We start from the raw sequence: 18305 nt of genomic DNA on the forward strand, positions 1-18305 counted from the left end.
ACGTCCTGTGCCAGCTCCCCGCACCCGCCTGAGGTGCACCCGCCCTGAGGCTATATACAGTTGAAGTCGGAAGTTTACATATACTTAGGTTGGCGTTATTAAAACTCGTTATTCAACCACTCCACAAATTTGTTGTTAATTAACCAACTACAGTTTTGGCAAGTCGGTTAGGACATCGACTTTGTGCATGACACAAGTCATTTTCCAACAATTGTATACAGACAGATTACTTCAATTATAATTCACTGTATCACAATTCCAGTGGGTCAGAAGTTTACATACACTAAGTTGACTGTGCCTTTAAACAGCTTGGAAAATTCCAGATAATTATGTAATGGGTTTAGAGGCTTCTTATAGGCTAATTGACATCATTTGAGTCAATTGGAGGTGTACCTGTGGATGTATTTCAAGGCCTACCTTCAGATTCGGTGCCTCTTTGCTTTACATCATGGGAAAATCAAAAGAAATCAGCCAATACCTCGGAAAATAAATTGTAGACCTCCACAAGTCTGGTTCATCCTTGGGAGCAATTTCCTGAAGGTCTGAACGTACCACATTCATCTATACAAACAAAAGTATGCAAATATAAACACCATGGTACCACGCAGTCATACCGCTCAGGAGGTAGACGCATTCTGTCTCCTAGAGATGAACGTGATTTGGTGCGAAAAGTGCAAATCAATCCCAGAACAACAGCAAAGGACCTTGTGGAGATGCTGGAGGAAACAGGTACAAAATTATCTATATTCACAGTAAAACGAGTTCCTATATCGAACATAACCTCAGCAAGGACGAAGCCACTGCTCAAAAACCACCTTAAAAAAGCCAGACTACGATTTGCAACTGCACTTTTGTAGAAATGTCCTCTCGTCTGATGAAACAAAAATATAACTTTTTGGCTATAATGACCATCGTTATGTTTGGAGGAAAAAGGCGGAGGCTTGCTAGCTGAAGAACACCATCCCACAGGGGTGGCAGCATCACGTTGTGGGGGTGCTTTTGCTGCAGGAGGGACTGGTGCACTTCACAAAATAGATGGCATCATGAGATAGGAAAATGACGTGGATATATTGAAGCAACAGCCAGGAAGTCAGTCAGGATGTTAAAGATTGGTCGCAAATGGGTCTTCCAAATGGACAATGACCCCAAGCATACTTCCAAAGTTGTGGCAAAATGGCTTAAGGACAACAAAGTCAAGGTATTGGAGTGCAATCACAAAGCCCTGAGCTAGAAAATGTGTGGGCAGAACTGAAAAAGTGTGTGTGAGCAAGGAGGCCTACAGACCTGACTCAGTTACACCAACTCTGTCAAGAGGAATGGGCCAAAATTCACCCAACTTATTGTGGGATCTTGTGGAAGGCTACCCGAAATGTTTGACCCAAGTTAAACAATTTAAAGGAAATGCTACCAAATTCTAATTGAGTGTATGTAAACTTCTGACCTACTGGGAATGTGATGAAAGAAATTAAATCTGAAATTAATTATTCTCTCTACTTTTATTGATACTTTTCACATTCTTAAAATAAAGTGGTGATCCTAACTGACCTAAGACAGAATTGTTTTACTTGGATTAAATGTCAGGAATTGTGAAAGACTGAGTTTAAATGTATTTGGGTAAGGTGCATGTAAACCTCTGACTTCAGCTGTACATTTGCTTTAAAGAAAATACACTGAAACCCAAATACCTTTAGTTTTGATCCTCTCAGCTCCGACTCATTTTCAAGTCCTCTGGTGGTTACAGTCCTAACCCTGGAACAGGTAGCACCAAAATAAATACATAAAATACCTACAAAACCTACGGTAGGCCTACAATACTCTGCGTCACTATTTTATTGTTCCAGACCAGCGCAAGGGGGAGTTTTAGCACTGATTATGCTTTTGGGTCCCAAGGCACTGACAATGAATTGGCTACATAAACCAAATAGAAACTGATAATTGTGCACAACATCAAAATTGAATTTCAATGACCTGAATGATGAGGATGAAGAAGGTGATTGAATTTAGAACAATAGTGTAATAATTGCTATTCCTCTGTTCTGCACACCCAGAGAAATACACATTTTTTTGTTACTATTTATCAGTATTACTCACTAAAACTGTTGTTGCACTAAGGTTTTTATTCTAAGAGAAACTTAGACTACAATTAGGGTGTGGAAATGTTAGGATTATTTTGCTCTTACTGTGGTAGTGTAGTCCACTCCCGACCAATCACATTGTACAGTGCCTGAGTGGCGCAGCTGTCTAAGACACTGCATTGCTGTGAATACTGCGTTACTACAGATCCTGTGCCAGCTGAGACTGGGAGACCCATGAGGCGACAGCAGGCTTTTGGTTTTTCTCCCACTGAAAACAGAAATAAATAATTAAAAGCCCCTTAGAAATTCTCAAAGTAAAACAATGTAACTAATTATGGCACAAAAAATTCCCCTTAGATATTAATTCGGAGGGCAGAAATGATTCAATATTAAAGCATTAGACCTCTCACTAAAGGCGTCAGTCAAAAGTTATACGTAAATCCGAACTGGATTTAACGAAAAATGACTTGAAAAGCGCATATTTGTAAATCCCAACTCTAAAAGTAATTGGAAAGGTAGATACAAATTATTTGTGACATTGTGGTTACAATAAAGAATGTAGATTTAAACAAATAAAATGCTGTGTTTTTATTTACAGTAGTGATGGACAGCTGGAGACATTTTGTATTTCTTCATCGACATCTTTATGCTTTCGTTAATAATATAACGGAAAAAATACATAAAAAATGCAGATGACACAACCCAAGGGGGGGTGCCAACCCAGACAGGAAGATCATGTCAGTGACTCAACCCACTCAAGTGACACACCCCTCCTAGGGATGGCATGGAAGAGCACCAGTAAGCCAGTGACTCAGCCCCTGTAATAGGGTTAGAGGCAGAGTATCCCAGTGGAGAAAGGGGAACCAGCCAGGCAGAGACAGCAAGGGCGGTTCGTTGCTCCAGAGCCTTTCCTTTCACCTTCACACTCCTGGGCCAGACTACACTCAATCATATGACCCACTGAAGAGATGAGTCTTCAGTAAAGACTTAAAGGTTGAGACCGAGTCTGCGTCTCTCACATGGGTAGGCAGACCATTCCATAAAATAGAGCTCTACAGGAGAAAGCCCTGCCTCCAGCTGTTTGCTTAGAAATTCTAGGGACAATTAGGAGGCCTGCGTCTTGTGACCGTAGCGTAGGTGTAGGTACGTACGGCAGGACCAAATCGAAAAGATAGGTAGGAGCAAGGCCATGTAATGCTTTGTAGGTTAGCAGTAAAACCTTGATATCAACCCTTGCCTTAACAGGAAGCCAGTGTAGGGAGGCTAGCACTGGAGTAATATGATAACATTTTTGGGTTCTACTCAGGATTCTAGCAGCCGTATTTAGCACTAACTGAAGTTTATTTAGTGCTTTATCCGGGTAGCGGGAAAGTAGAGCATTGCAGTAGTCTAACCTAAAAGTAACAAAAGCATGGATTCATTTTCCTGCATCATTTTTGGACACAAAGTTGATACACAAACTGATATCTTTCCGACAGATAAGATCTAAACCAGGCCAGAACTTGTCCATGTAGACCAATTTGGGTTTCCAATCTCTCCAAAAGAATGTGGTGATCGATGGTATCAAAAGCAGCACTAAGGTCTAGGAGAACGAGGACAGATGCAAAGCCTCGGTCTGAAGCCATTAAAAGGTAATTTACCACCTTCACAATTGCAGTCTCAGTGCTATGATGGGGTCTAAAACCAGACCATTTCGTATACATTGTTTGTCTTCAGGAAGGCAGTGAGTTGTCTGAGAATTTATAGCATGACTTTTGATGCTCCTTGGTTGGGGTCTGAGCAGATCATTTGTTGCGATTGCAGACATAATAAAATGGTGGTCCGATAGTCCAGGAATATGAGGAAAGACATTGAGATCCACAACATTTATTCCATGGGACAAAACTAGGTCCAGAGTATGACTGTGACCGTGAGTAGGTCCAGAGACATGTTGGACAAAACTCATTGAGTTGATGATGGCTCCGAAAGCCTTTTGGAGTGGGTCTGTGGACTTTTCCATGTGAATATTAAAATCACCAAAAATTAGAATATTATCTGCTATGACTACAAGGTCCGATAGGAATTCAGGGAACTCAGTGGGGAACGCTGTATATGGCCCAGGAGGCCTGTAAACAGTAGCTATAAAAAGTGATTGAGTAGGCTGCATAGATTTCATGACTAGAAGCTCAAAAGACAAAAACGGGATGCACGGGGGATATGGTCACTAGTGTAACCAGGAGGTGAGGACTCATTTAACACAGTAAATTCATCAGGCTTAAGCCATGTTTCAGTCAGGCCAATCACATCAAGATTATGATCAGTGATCTAACATTAAGTAGCCCTATTTTGAGATGTGAGGTATCACGATCTCTTTCCATAATGGCAGGAATGGTGGAGGTCTTTATTCTAGTGAGATTGCTGAGGCGAACACCGCCATGTTAAGTTTTGCCCAACCCAGGTCGAGGCACAGACACAGTCTCAATGGGGATAGCTGAGCTGACTACACTGACTATGCTAGTGGCAGACTCCACTAAGCTGGCAGGCTGGTCAACAGCCTGCTGCCTGGCCTGCACCCTATTTCATTGTGGAGCTAGAGGAGTTAGAGCCCTGTCTATGTAGATAAGATGAGAGCACCCCTCGAGCTAGGATGGAGTCAGTCACGCCTCAACAGGCCAGGTCCTGTTTGTGGGAGAGTCCCAGAAAGAAGGCCAATTATCTACAAATTCTATCTTTTGGGAGGGGCAGAAAACAGTTTTCAACCAGCGATTGAGTTGTGAGACTCTGCTGTAGAGCTCATCACTCCCCCTAACTGGGAGGGGGCCAGAGAGAATTACTCGATGCCGACACATCTTTCTAGCTGATTTACACGCTGAAGCTATGTTGCACTTGGTGACCTCTGACTGTTTCATCCTAACATCGTTGGTGCCGACGTGGATTACATACTCTCTACACTAACCTGTTTTAGTTTTAGCCAGCACCATCTTCAGATTAGCCTTAACGTTGGTAGCCCTGCGACCTGGTAAACAGTGTATGATCGCTGGATGATTAGTTTTAAGTCTAATACTGCGGGTAATGGAGTCGCCAATGACTAGGGTTTTCAATTTGTCAAAGCTAATGGTGGGAAGCTTCGACGTCTCAGACCCCGTAACGCGAGGAGTAGAGACCAGAGAAGGCTTGGCCTCAGACTCGCTGCTTAATGGGGAAAACCGGTTGAAAGTTTGTCGGCTGAATGAGCGACACCGGTTGAGCGACACCGGTTGAGCATTCCTACAGCACTTCCAGCCAGCTCCACGACCACGGGTAAAACCTTGCTGAGATGATCAATGTATTTGTTACATTGTTGTATCATCAATTTCTCTAGCCTAAATGTCTTGATGGCCTTGACCAGTTCATCTTTGCTTGTAGGTTTAGCAGTTATGGATTAATGTTTTCAGTTGATGCCAAACAAGTTAGATCGGGTTTAAATCAGGAGACCTACATGTAGAGATTTAAAAAAACATTTGTATATATACTGTAGGTCTACCGTAGGCGGTTTATTTATTTCTATTTAACCTTTATGTTACTACATAATGGTTTACTTTCTCTGCGGGCATCTTGACCCAGTTTATGTCCTCATTTGCAATGCAAACCCGGTTGGTAGTGTGTTTTGGGTCCATTTGGAGAAGAAACAAATGTATTTAGCCTAACAGCCAACTTTAGGTACAATACTAGAAACATACATGTAAATAGGCCTAAACATAACAAAATATTGCTATACTCCTACCTTGAAAGAAACAATGTGGTCCCAGAAACACCTCTCTGACATAGGGTCCAGCATATCACTTGATGATTTATTGATGACTCCGGGATGCTGGCCTTCTAGGCAGAGTTCCTCTGTCCAGTGTCTGCGTTATTTTGCCCATTTTAATCTTTTATTTTTATTGGCCAGTCTGAGATATGGCTTTTTTTTTGCAACTCTGCCGAGAAGGCCAGCATCCTGGAGTCACCTCTTCACTGTTGATGTTGAGACTGGTGTTTTGCGGGCACTGTTTAATGAAGTTGCCAGTTGAGGACTTGCGAGTCATCTGTTTCTCAAACTAGACACTCTAATGTACTTGTCCTCTTGCTCAGTTGTGATCAATTAGCCTTTTAAAATGATACAACTCAGATTAGCTAACACAATGTGCCATTGGAACACAGGAGTGATGGTTGCTGATAATGGGCCTCTGTACGCCTATGTAGATATTCCATTAAAAATCTATTGTTTCCAGCTACAATAGCCATTTACAACATTAACAAATGTTTACACTGTATTTCTTATCAATTTGGTGTTATTGTAATGGACAAAAAAAAATTGCTTTTCCTTTAAAACAAGGACATATCCAAGTGACCCCAAACTTTTGAATGGTAGTGTATATATTAACTTGTCTTACCGAGCCTTTCCATAAGTCCATGTAAGTTTCTTCAACTGTCTTCTGACTGTGATTAGAACGATGTTGATGTGCCGTGATGCAAGCAGATTACACATGGCATTTGTCGATCGCTCACCATTTTCATTCATCAGTGTATTCAACGTAAAAATGTGCAGCATACAGTAAAGACCGGCAGTCGATTTATTTAAGCATTATTTTTAGCATTATTAGGCCAACTTTGCAGTATTGTCACCTACTGTACCTGTTCGTTTTCCTGGGATTTCGCGTTCGGCATAACACAGGCATCTGATGATAGTGTCTGCGAATAGAACGGTCCGTGACTAAAATCCCCATGTCTACCAGTATTTTTTAAATGTCTCCAGTAGATTTTCCGTTCCTCCTGAGAGCCCTAATCTGCTCACTTAAATTAATAGAGTTCCTGGTCATGGTGCTACAGTATGTTGTTACAGCATAATCAAAGTGAGAACAATCGGCGATCTGCTGTATTCTTACGCCCTACTGTAAACTGAAAGTCACACCTTTCCAGTACACCTCAACCTGCCCCAAACTCCACCCTTAACACAGTTACCATTCAAAAACAAGCTGTTTATCTAAAAAAAAATATGACAATGCGACCAAAGAGAACAGACGAAATGGACATTGTTTTCATCCAGTCAGCTTCTTTCTATGGTGCTACCCGCTCCAGGGTTAGGACTGTAACCACCAGAGGACATGAAAATGAGCTGGAGCTGAAAGGATCACCAAAACTAAAAAGGCATTTAGGTTTCAGTGCGTTTTCAAAAAAAAAATGTATATAGCCTATCAATGTGTAGGCAAACTGTGTATTAAAATCGATAGTGAAATAAAAATATTAATGTGCCCTAAAAACGTGAATGTGTTTTTGCAGAGCATACAACCATGCCGACAACCATCCGTGGACAAAGGGCTGGACAACGGGCTGCACCGAAAAAACAAATGGTGGCCAAGAAAGCAATTATTGTTGCCAGATTCTTAAAAATGTGTACGCAGCATGTGTGTGTTGGAGTTACTTTTAATTCTTAATTGGTCTACCGTTTCTATCATAGGCCACTGTAATCGATGGGGGCTCAGGGCAGTACCATTCAGCTCATCTGATGGAGGTGCAAATGGATCAGATTCAAACTTTGAAGACCGAGATCAAGTCATTGAAGGCAGACCAGCAGAAAGAGAAACATTATCTGAGGGCAGAGATACGGGCGACAGCTGATGCATTGGTCCAGAGCCAGGCAGTATTGGCAGAGAGTCAGGCGGCATTGGTAGAGAGCCAGAAGGAGAATGACGCATTGAAGAGGGCGAGGAACGAGATGGATTCACAATCCATGCCAGGCACACCTGTGAGCTCTGGAAATCCACCTCCGACAGGCAGCGTCAATATACCTGGCAGGTTCCTCAGGTCGTCGGTTCACCCTGACATTTCCATTCCTCTCCTGACAACAGAACTTGACCAACTGCACACCAGGCACAGCAAGGGCTGTCCGAACAGTTATGCTGTTCTGCTATTCCAAGGATGTGTAACTGAAACGAGATACCACGAGTGGAGACAGAATACCAACTGGGATATATCCCGAGGCAAATGTGGCTTAGTGAACCTCCGAGTGTTCATCATTAATACTGTGTCTCAGAAGTTTCTCTCCATGACTGATGCAACCCGAAAAATAATTAAAGACAGAGTTAATGAGTACTTGAGGTCACAGAGAAAGTTTGGACATGGTCTGCTCTCCCTTATGTAAGGAATTAGGCACTTTACCATGTTTACTACAGTATTACTGTAGGCTATGTTTACTTGTCAGACGGCACAGTAGTCTAATAAACGAATGCAGACGGCTTCTACCTTCCAAATTATTAAATGTTTATTATCCAAATGTTTAAATTGCGTGTGGGCGACCTCATGTCGGATAAAGCATATACTGGACAGTACTGCATTTCTTCATCAGCATCTTCATGCTTTTATTATTAAAATAATGATAAAAATACTCTTCCAAAATGCAGATGTTTATTTAGTTATGGATCAATAATGATTTACTATGGGAATAAATATCAATGAATGACAGAAATATTGGAACAAAGCAGGCTAATGAAGGTAAATAAATTGTTGTTTACTGGAAAACACTCTTCAAACACACACGGTCGGCACTGGGATGTCCTTGTCCAAAAACTAGGGAATGTGTGTTAATGGTTTCTCTCCCTCCAAAAACAGAAATAAATATTTTGGTCCTTTATAAATATTACAATCGCTCACTTTCATTTTTTTGAAAACAAAACAATTTCCAAAATATCATTATATATAGCCTTATACTTTGAGCAAGGCAATTGATAAGCAATACAACTTTGATGTGTCTTCCTGAGTGGCACAGAGGTCTAAGACACTGTGCAAACTGCGTTGCTGCAGATGCTGGTTCAATACCTGTGCTGGCCGCCAACGGGTGATCCATGAGGTGGCTTTTGGTTTCTCTCCTTCCTAAATAACAAACTGTCTTTATTTACAAATTACTGTCTCACCCCATGTTCAAGAATTGCCTTCTTGCTCACTCTAGGTTATATGAAAATGAAATCATCGCCAAAATAGTTATTTTTTTAAACAAAGCCATTATTATTTTAGAATTATATAAAAGACCCTCAGATATTCTCACATTTCAGATATTCATTTAGAATCCTCCAATCCTCTAAATGTAATTATTGATGGAGAGTCACGCCATAGAAAAAAATGTTTTTAGATATTCTGTAGGCCTTTCATAGTCGACATGAGGTGCTGTTAAAAGTGGTGTAGGTCTTATTTAAAAAGCATATTGAAGTTAGTACTGCTCTTACTGTAGTGCAGCGCCATATTTTCCATTCCATCCTAACAGAAACGCTGAGGGTTTTGTTTTTCATTTTTCTTGGAATAGAAACACCATAATATTAATCAAATGAATTCAAATGTATTTATTTAAAAAAATCAATCTCATATACTGTGTTCTTACAAAAAAAGGTTTTAAATTCTCTAGTACAGCCACTATTGAAGGCTATCAAATGCTTCTCAAAGATGCCCTCTGGTGGTCAAACTAGCACTAACTAGCATTATTGGTAACAATGGCTGACAATTAAATAACGTGCCATAGAATTCTGCGGCAGCCCGCAAGGTGTGCTGCAGTGTGGCACAACTTTTAAAAGGAGTAACCACTGTAGGTCTCCTGAATTGAACCCGATCAAACTCGTTTGGCATCAACTGAAAACATTCATCCATAAATGATACAAGTCTCCCCCTTACCCTCCTTCTTGGCAAGAGACTATGGTCCTGCTAATAGCCCATAATGGGTGGATGGATGGCTTATTTTGTATTACAATGTATTGAACAAGTTAATTAATTACAGTCATTTGCCATTCTCAGACTGGAAACGTTGTTTGCAGAGTTCACAATCTCGTTTTAACGATATTTTTGAGATTTTGTTTTCAAATAACTGAAAGTGAGCGGTTGTAATCTGAATACAAGGGAAAAGTCCCGGTAATAGCCCATCCTAGAAACGTTTGTAGAATTCACAGCCTGCAATGCTTGTTTTCTCTCCCAGTCAGGCAAAGTACAGCGGCAAAGTACAGTCAGGCAAAGTACAGCGCTATCTTCTCTCCATAGTACTCTCGGATGTGGTCCAGAGGCTGGAAGTTCTTCCCAGTACTGGCGGAGGATCTGCCTCATGCTCAAGGACTGGGAGTCCACCGCCTCCCCCTCTGGCATCTCAAATGGACCCTGCAGGGACATCAGAAGACAGAGGCAGACGGTGGCTAACTATTCAGGTTTGGGGTTCCAGTCAGAGTCAAAGGTGCCATGCACATTGTGACTTGACATTCAGGGGCATGAGACGCCCCATTCCAGATTATGGTAAGGTTTAACATTACAGAGTCCGATTTAAAAGATTAGTGAGATTTTGAGTTATGTTTATCAGAAGATCCCTGGGAGTGGGAGGACAGAAATTAAATCATATGCACATATACAGTGCATTCGGAAAGTAGGAGGAAACCTGGCACAATCCTTACTGTGAAGCCTGGTGGTGGCAGCATCATGCTGTGGGGATGATTTTCAGCGGCAGGGACTGGGAGACTAGTCAGTATGGAGGCAAAGATGAACAGAGCAAGGTACAGAGATCCTTGATGAAAACCTGCTCCAGAGCGCTCAGGACCTCAGACTGGGGCGAAGGTTTACCTTCCAACAGTACAACAACCCCAAGCACACAGCCAAGACAACACAGGAATGGCTTCGGGACAAGTCTCTGAATGTTCCCGAGTGGCCCAGTCAGAGCCTGGACTTGAACCTGATCTAACATCTTTGGAGAGGATTGAAAATAGATGTACAGCAACGCTCCTCATCCAACCTGACAAAGCTTGAGAGGAGAAACTCCCCAAATACAGGTGTGCCAAGCTTGTAGCGCCATACCCAAGAAGACTCGATGCTGTAATCGCTGCCAAAAGTGCTTCAAGAAAGTATTGAGTAAAGGGTCTGAATACTTATGTTATTGTGATATTTCATTTTTTTCATGTTTTTCTTTGTCGTTATTGGGTTGTGTGTGTAGATCGATTAAATAGTTTTTTCGCCCATCAATTTTAGAATAAGGCTGTATTGTAACAAAATGTGGAAAAAGTCAAGGGGTCTGAATACATTCCAAAAGCACTGAACATATTTGTTTTAAGGAAATTGGTTGAACTGGGAAATAATACAAGCCTAAGGAGATCCACATCTGGTACTGGTAGCATATTGGTTTTATAGTTGCCACCTGTAATAGTCTGTTGTATAGCAATGCACAATTGAAAGGTCTGCTCTGTCATTTGTTGAGTTGTTCCAGCAAGTTAACAAAGATTTAGGTCAACAAAATCTCTAAAAAGGAACATGGGTGATTAATCTCTTCTATCCAGTGGTATAAAAATATTTAATTAAAAATACTTTAAAGTACTACTTAAGTCGTTTTTGGTGGTATCTGCACTTTATTTTTGACAATATTTACTTTTACTCCCAAATATTTTCCCTGACATCCAAAAGTACACGTTTGATTTTGAATGCTCAGTTTCACTCTTATGATGCACACCCTATCAGGAATCAAGGTAAGACCCATATGCAGACTGTCGAAGTAACAATGTTTATTATAGCAACAGGTGCAGGTAACAACATGTCAAGGCAGGCAGGGGTCGATAATCCAGAGTATAGGGACAAAGGTACAGGATGGCAGGCAGGCTCAGGTCAGGCAGAAGTCGGTAATCCAAAGGTTTAATATGCAAAGATGTGAGGACGGCAGGCGGGCTCAGGGTCAAGGCAGGCAGAGTAGGCGGGCTCAGAAACAGGACAGGCAAGGGTCAAAATCAGGGGGGCGAGAAAAGGAGAGACTGGGGAAAAAGCAAAAAGCAGGAGCTGAGAAAAATGCTGGTTGACTCGACAAACAGAGAACACAAGTATAAATACAAAGGGGATAATGGGGCAGATGGGCGACACCTGGAGGGGGGTGGAGACAATCACAAGGACAGGTGAAACAGATCAGGGTGTGACAGTACCCCGCTCGAGTAGTCTCAAGATCCTGGTTGGCACGCTCCGACTGGCCATTGGACTGGGGGTCGAACCCAGAACACAGGCTGGCCAATAGCCCATTGAGGGCGCAGAATGCCTACCAGAACCGGGACGAGAACTGAGGGCCCCGGTCGGAGACCATGTCCATGGGCAGTCCATGGATATGGAAGATGTGCTGCACCATGATCGGGGCCGTCTCCTTGGCCGAGGGTAGTTTGGGGAGAGGAATGAAGTGAGCGCCCTTAGAAAACAGGTCGACCACAGTCAGGATGGCAGAGTTGCCCTCAGACGGGGGGGGGGGGGGGCGAGGGGGGGGTAGTGGTTGCAGAAGACCAGCTGGAGCATGCCGAGGGGTCTTATTCTGAGCACAGACCATGTAGGCGGAGACAAACGCGGCGACATCCAGAACCATCAAAGGACACCAAAAGCGTTGTCGCACAAAAGCCAGGGTCCGATGGGAGCCCAGGTAGCAGGCAAGCCTGGAGGAATGGACCCACTCCAGGGCTGCAGAGTGGAGGGCGTCAGGCACAAACATCCGATTATCAGGGCCTCCCCAGGTTTCGGCTGGGACCGCTGCGTTTCCTGGACCGGTTTCCCTATACCCCAGTTGAGTGCCGTCACCAGGCATGAGGTGGGAAGGATCGTCTCGGGCTCTGGGGTGGTACCCGTGGAGCTATTGCGACGGTACAGTGCTTCTGTCTTGACATTCTTGGATCCTGGCCGGTACGAGAGAGAGAAGTTGAACCGTGTGAACAGCAGGGCCCATCTGGCTTGCCTGGAGTTGAGTCGCTTGGCGGTGCGGAGATATTCCAGGTTCTTGTGGTCTGTCCACACGATGAATGGATGTTCCACCCCCTCCAGCCAGTGCCTCCATTCCTCCAACGCCATCTTCACCGCGAGAAGCTTACGATTCCCCACATCGTAGTTCTTTTCCATGGTGTAGAGCTGGTGGGAGAAGAAGACACAGGGATGTAGCTTGAGTTCCAGGGCAGAATGCTAGAAGAGGACCGCCCCTACTCCAACATCCGAAGGATCGGCCTCCACCCCGAACTGACAGGAAGGGTCCGGATGAACCAAGATGGGAGCTGTGGTGAAGCAATGTTTGAGGTCCCGGAACACCCGGTCAGCAGCTGGAGACCATGTGAACGAAACCTTGGGCGAGATGAGTGCAGACAGGGGGGAAGCCAGGGTGCTGTAACCCCGGATAAAGCAGCGATAGAAGTTGGCGAACCCTAGAAAGCATTGCAGATACACCCTGGAAGTAGGCTGGGGCCAATTCACCACCGCTCTCACCTTCCCGGGATCCAGAAAAGGGATGGTGGAACGATGGAACTCGCACTTCTATGCTTTTACAAACAGTTGGTTCTCCAGGAGGCATTGGAGAACCTGCCGGACGTGGAGCACATGTTCTTCGGTAGAACAGGAGAAGATGAGGATGTCATCTAGGTAGACAAAGACGAACCGGATCAACATGTCACGGAGAACATCATTGACCAGAGTCCTAAACACAGCAGGGGCGTTGGTAAGGCAAATGGCATGACCAGATACTCGTAGTGACCGTGTTGGCCGTGTTGAAGGCGGTCTTCCACTCGTCCCCTTCCCGTATCTGCACCAGGTGGTAGGCGTTCCGTAGATCCAGCTTGGAAAACAAGGTGGCCCCCTGGAGTGGCTCAAAGGCAGAGGAGATGTGTGGTAGCGGGTAGCAGTTCTTCACCGTTATGTTGTTGAGTTCCCGGTAGTCGATTCACGGGCGCAGGGTCTTGTCCTTCTTCACAAAGAAGGACCCTGCGCCAGAGGGAGAAAAAGAAGGACGGATGAATCCTGCAGCAAGGGAGTCCCCAATGTACACTACCATTCAAAAGTTTGGGGTCACTTAGAAATGTCCTTGTTTTTGAAAGAAAAACGTATGCTGGCCTTCTAGGGCGAGTTGCAAATAAAAAGCCATATCTCAGACTGGCCAATAAAAATAAAATATTAAGCTGGGCAAAAGAACACAGACACTGGACAGAGGAACTCTGCATAGAAGGCCAGCATCCCAGAGTCGCCTCTTCACTGTTGACTTCGAGACTGGTGTTTTGTGGGTACACCCAGGTTAGAACCTTCACTCAATCGCTATCACAACGTTACAGGTGGAGTCCCTCCTCAGACCAGATATTATAGATGGGAAGAAAAGTATCTCCTCAGCAGTCCTACTCTGTTCGTGGTCTCCCAGACTAAAATATTTGGTCCCTGTGGTCTCGCTCCAGCACTACTGTTCTGTACTCTCTACTGTAGTAGTTGTTACTAACTGCCACTAACTGTCGCTACTGCCAGAGGCACTAAGGATATAGCAATCAGACTACCACATCCTGACAGGACAGATAAGAAACGAGGGAAGGAAGGAGGGAAGAAAAGTTAGCAAGGAAAGAAAGGAGAGAGACAGGAAGAGAGGGAAGGAGGAGAGGCTCTGTTTGCTTTGAAGGTGGAGCTACTTTCACCTAATTTTACCCTTATAACCTCTGAGACATACGTGCAGGCACGCACATATGCACACACAAAGACAAACACACCAAATGCATGCACTTATGCAATAGTTTATCTTTCAAAATGATACGTTTTTGATGAGGAAATACAGAAATGTGTATTGGTCAATTTGATTGATTTTGTCTTTACATGTGTAATATGACTTTTACAGGCTTAATATAACTTTTTATTTATATACTTTCAAACATGATTTTGACTGTTATTCTACATGCTCAAATGCGAACTTCCAGAGTTACTGTTGGTGTGTGGCAATGGATAAAAGTATAACTGGAATTAGAATTTCAGTTTACTTCCTGAATTTAATTCAATAAAATGCAATTGACCCCAATGCTGATGGCTAGGCAATATTCCTAAATGTCACATCAATATACTAACTACATCACTATTGCACCCTAGTGGTGAAGGCTCCTCATTTGTACGTTCCCAATCTAGACATGAGGGATGCCACTGATGAAGGAGACATTGTGGAATATATTGGTTCTGCTGACCGACCAGGTCAGGGGCAAGTCCATATCCATTCAGTTAATCCAGGACATAACTGAAATTCCAATATAAAAGGTGTTCTCTGCAGGTATACTGCCTTACTACTTGTTAGAAGCATGTATGAGCCTTTTTGAAGTGTTACTAACATATGTTAACATCACCTCATTCCCATTCCATAACAGTATAATGAATGATGTTTTCAGTCTATATGTTGTACTGAATAAGTTAGGGTAAGATACTTTTATACTTGTGTTAAACAATCACAGAGACACAAGAAAACTTTTCAATTATAATATATATAATATAGTCTTGAGGCGAAAGAAGAGCATACCTATTTAGGCGAGGTGCTGGCTAGCGGAGTAGAACACTTTAAAAAATTCTAGGAGCTCAGGTGAAAAAATTAAATAACCTAATATCCAATGTTTCAACAGACAAGCTGTCTTCATCAGGGTATAATGACAAACACTGTGGGGTGACTAGTTTATATAGTGTCAAAGGACACACACAGGTGTCTGTAATCATGGCCGGGTGTGGCCTGATATCATTGGTTAATTCTCAGATTTAAAAAAATAACATAACAAAAACATGAATTGATAGCATACGATCATAGAAACAATTTGGCTACATAGGCCTAAAGACATTTACAATAGCAAAATCACAATAATGGCTTCAGATCAAAGTTTACGTTGAGACCTGTCACGTTCTGACCTTAGTTATTTTATTTTGTCTTTGTGTTAGTTTGGTCAGGGCGTGAGTTGGGTTGTATTTCTGTGTTTGGCCTGGTATGGTTCTCAATCAGAGGCAGCTGTCGATCGTCGTCTCTGAGAATCATACTTAGGTAGCCTGTTTTCCCCATTTTAGTTGTGGGTGATTATTTTCTGTTGAGTGTTTTTAGTCACCTTACAGGACTGTTCGTTTGTCGTTTTTGTTCAGTGTTCAGTTGTTTTACTAAAATAAATGGACACTTACCATTGGTCCTCTTCTTCCACCACGCTGCGCATTGGTCCTACTCTTCTTCCACCAATGACAGCCGTTACAAGACCGAGACGAGCATGGATCTTCAAATTAAAGATCCAGGCAGCCTCTCGTTTTAACAATAAATTGTCAATGTTAGCCTCCCGGGTGGTGCAGTGGTTAAGGGCGCTGCAGTACTGCAGCGCCAGCTGTGCCACCAGAGACCCTGGGTTCTCGCCCTGGCTCTGTCGCAACCGGGAGGTCTTTGGGACGACGCACAATTGGCCTAGCGTCGTCCGGGTTAGGGAGGGCTTGGCTGGTAGGGATATCCTTGTCTCATCGCACACCAGCGACTCCTGTGGTGAGCCGGGCGCAGCGCACGCTAACCAAGGTTGCCAGGTGCACGGTGTTTCCTCCGACACATTGGTGCGGCTGTCTTCCGGGTTGGATGCGTGCTGTGTTAAGAAGCAGTGCGGCTTGGTTGGGTTGTGTATCGGGGACGCATGACTTTCAACCTTCGTCTCTCCCGAGCCCGTACGGGAGTTGTAGTGATGAGACAAGATAGTAGCTACTAAAACAATTGGATACCACGAAAAAGGGGTAAAATAAAAAAATAAAAAAATATTGTCAAGGTTAGAGATCGACTGATTAATCAGAATGGCTGATTAATTAGGGCCGTTTTCAAGTTTTCATAACAATCGGAAATCTGTATATTTTTGGACACCGATTTTGCAGTTTTTTTTTACGCCTTTATTTAACTAGTCAAGTCAGTTAAGAACACATTCTTACTTTCAATGATGGCCTAGGAACGATGGGTTAACTGTCTTGTTCAGGGGCAGAACGACAGCTCAGGGTTTCAATCTTGCAACCTTACGGTTAACTAGTCCAACGCTCTAACCACCTGCCTCACGGGGAGCCTGCCTGTTACGCGAATGCAGTAAGAAGCCAAGGTAAATTGCTAACTAGCATTAAACTTATCTTATAAAAACAATCAATCAATCAATAATAAATCACTAGTTATAACTACACATGGTTGATGATATTACTAGTTTATCTAGCGTGTCCTGCGTTGCATATAATCAATGCGTTGCGCATTCGCGAAAAAGGACTGTCGTTGTGCCAACGTGTCCCTAACCATGAACATCAATGCCTTTCTTAAAATCAATACACAGAAGTATATATTTTTAAACCTGCATATTTAGCTAAAAGAAATCCAGGTTAGCAGGCAAAATTAACCAGGTGAAATTGTGTCACTTCTCTTGTGTTCATTGCACGCAGAGTCAGGGTATATGCGACAGTTTGGGCAGCCTGGCTCATTGCGAACTAATTTGCCAGAATTTTACGTAATTATGAGATAACATTGAAGGTTGTGCAATGTAACAGGAATACTTAGACTTAGGAATGCCATCCGTTAGATAAAATACGTAACGGTTCCGTATTTCACTGAAAGAATAAACGTGTGTTATTATGTTGTAATTAAGTCTGATTTGATAGAGCAGTCTGACTGAGCGATGGTAGCCACCTGCAGGCTCGTAAGCATTCATTCAAACAGCACTTTCGTGCCTTTTTTCCAGCAGCTCTTCGCAATGCTTCAAGCATTGCGCTGTTTGACTTCAAGCCTATCAACTCCCGAGATTAGACTGGTGTAACCGATGTGAAATGGCTAGCTAGTTAGCGGGGTGAGCGTTAATAGCTTTTCAAACGTCACTCGCTCTGAGACTTGGAGTAGTTGTTCCCCTTGCTCTGCATGGGTAACGCTGCTTCGAGGGTGGCTGTTGTCGATGTGTTCCTGGCTCTAGCCCAGGTAGCGTCGAGGAGAGGGACGGAAGCTATACTGTTACACTGGCAATACTAAAGTGCCTATAAGAACATCCAATAGTCAAAGGTTAATGAAATACAAATCATATAGAGCGAAATAGTCCAATAATTCCTATAATAACTACAACCTAAAACTTATTACCTGGGAATATTGAAGACTCATGTTAAAAGGAACCACCAGCTTTCATATGTTCTCATGTTCTGAGCAAGGAATTTAAACGTTAGCTTTCTTACATGGCACATATTGCACTTTTACTTTCTTCTCCAACACTTTGTTTTTGCATTATTTAAACCAAATTGAACATGTTTCATTATTTATTTGAGGCTAAATTGATTTTATTGATGTATTATATTAAGTTAAAATAAGTGTTCATTCAGTATGGTTGTAATTGTCATTATAACAAATAAATAAAAATAAATGAAAAAATTGGCCGATTAATTGGTATCGGCTTTTTTTGGTCCTCCAATAATCGGTATCGGCGTTGAAAAATCATAATCGGTCGACCTCCAGTCGAGGTC

This window comes from Oncorhynchus mykiss, chromosome 15, assembly GCF_013265735.2.
Source record: "Oncorhynchus mykiss isolate Arlee chromosome 15, USDA_OmykA_1.1, whole genome shotgun sequence".
In the NCBI taxonomy this organism is placed as follows: Eukaryota; Metazoa; Chordata; class Actinopteri; order Salmoniformes; family Salmonidae; genus Oncorhynchus; species Oncorhynchus mykiss.